Source organism: Scyliorhinus torazame, chromosome 5 (genome assembly GCF_047496885.1).
Source record: "Scyliorhinus torazame isolate Kashiwa2021f chromosome 5, sScyTor2.1, whole genome shotgun sequence".
NCBI classification, from domain to species: Eukaryota; Metazoa; Chordata; class Chondrichthyes; order Carcharhiniformes; family Scyliorhinidae; genus Scyliorhinus; species Scyliorhinus torazame.
Genome location: NC_092711.1, coordinates 8,153,696 through 8,155,749, shown reverse-complemented (window position 1 = coordinate 8,155,749; position 2,054 = coordinate 8,153,696).

The window sequence follows — 2,054 nt, the reverse complement described above, 5'->3', positions numbered from 1 at the left end:
GTGTCTCTGTGTCTCTCTGCCTGTCTGTGTCTCTGTGTCTCTGTGTCTGTCTGTGTCTCTGTGTCTGTCTGTGCCTCTGTGTCTCTGTGCCTCTGTGTCTCTGTGTCTCTGTGTCTCTCTGCCTGTCTGTGTCTCTGTGTCTGTCTGTGTCTCTGTGTCTGTCTGTGTCTCTGTGTCTGTCTCCCTGTCTGTATCTGTGTCTCTCTGTCTGTCTGTCTGTGTGTCTGCGCCTCTCTGTCTGTCTGTGCCTCTGTGTCTCTGTGTGTCTCTGTGCCTGTGTCTCTGTGTGTCTCTGTGTCTCTGTGCCTGTGTCTCTGTGTCTCTGTGTCTGTGTCTCTGTGTCTGTGTCTCTGTGTCTCTGTGTCTCTCTGTCTGCCTGTGTCTCTGTGTCTGTGTCTCTGTGTCTCTGTGTCTCTGTGTCTCTCTGCCTGTCTGTGTCTCTGTGTCTCTGTGTCTGTCTGTCTCTCTGTGTCTCTGTGCCTGTGTCTCTGTGTGTCTCTGTGTCTGTCTGTGTCTCTGTGTGTCTCTGTGTCTCTCTGTCTGTCTGTGTCTCTGTGTCTCTGTGTCTGTCTGTGTCTCTGTGTCTGTCTGTGCCTCTGTGTCTCTGTGCCTCTGTGTCTGTGTCTCTGTGTCTCTGTGTCTCTGTGTCTGTCTGTGTCTCTGTGTCTGTCTGTGTCTCTGTGTCTGTCTCCCTGTCTGTTTCTGTGTCTCTCTGTCTGTCTGTCTGTGTGTCTGCGCCTCTCTGTCTGTCTGTGCCTCTGTGTCTCTGTGTGTCTCCGTGTCTCTGTGCCTGTGTCTCTGTGTGTCTCTGTGTCTCTGTGCCTGTGTCTCTGTGTGTCTCTGTGTCTCTGTATGTCTCTGTGTCTGTCTATGTCTGTCTGTGTCTGTCTGTGTCTCTCTGTCTGTCTGTGTCCCTCTGTCTATCTGTGTCCCTCTGTCTGTCTGTGTCTCTGTGTCTGTCTGTGTCTTTGTGTCTCTCTGTCTGTCTGTGTCTGTCTGCCTGTGTCTCTCTGTCTGTATGCGTCTCTGTGTCTCTCTGTCTGTCTGTGTCTCTGTGTCTGTCTGTGTCTCGGTGTCTGCCTGCGTCTCTGTGTCTGTCTGTCTGTGTCTCTCTGTCTGTATGCGTCTCTGTGTCTCTGTGTCTCTGTGTCTGTCTGTGCCTCTGTGTCTCTGTGTCTGTCTATGTCTGTCTGTGTCTCTCTGTCTGTGTCCCTCTGTCTGTCTGTGTCTCTGTGTCTGTCTGTGTCTCTGTGTCTGTCTGTGTCTCTGTGTCTCTGTGTCTGTCTCTCTGTCTGTCTGTGTCTCTGTGTCTGTCTGTGTCTGTCTGTGTCTCTGTGTCTCTGTGTCTGTCTGTGTCTCTGTCTCTCTCTGTCTGTCTGCGTCTCTGTGTCTGTCTGTCGCTCTGTCTGTCTGTGTCTCAGTGTCTGTCTGTGTGTCTGTGTCTCTGTGTCTGTCTGCGTCTCTGTGTCTGTCTGTGTCTCTGTGTCTCTGTGTCTGTCTGTGTCTCTGTGTCTGCCTGCGTCTCTGTGTCTGTCTGTGTCTGTCTGTGTCTCTGTGTCTGCCTGCGTCTCTGTGTCTGTCTGTGTCTTTGTGTTTCTCTGTCTGTCTGTGTCTCTCTGTCTGTCTGTGTCTCTCTGTATGCCTGCGTCTCTGTGTCTGTCTGTGTCTCTGTGTTTGTCTGTGTCTCTGTCTCTGTGTCTCTCTGTCTGTCTGTGTCTCTGTGTCTCTGTGTCTGTCTGTCTCTGTCTGTGTCTCTGTGTCTGTCTGTATCTGTCGGTGTCTCTGTGTCTGTCAGTGTCTCTGTGTCTGTCTGTGCCTCTGTGTCTCTGTGACTGTCTCTGTCTCTGTGTCCCTCTGTCTGTCTGTGCCTCTGTGTCTCTCTGTCTGTGTCTCTGTGTCTCTGTGTCTGTCTGTGTCTCTGTGTCTCTCTGCCTGTCTGTGTCTCTGTGTCTGTCTGTGTCTCTGTGTCTGCCTGTGTCTCTCTGTCTGTCTGTGTCTCTGTGTCTCTGTGTCTGTCTGTGTCTCTCTGTCTCTCTGTCTGTCTGTGTCTCTGT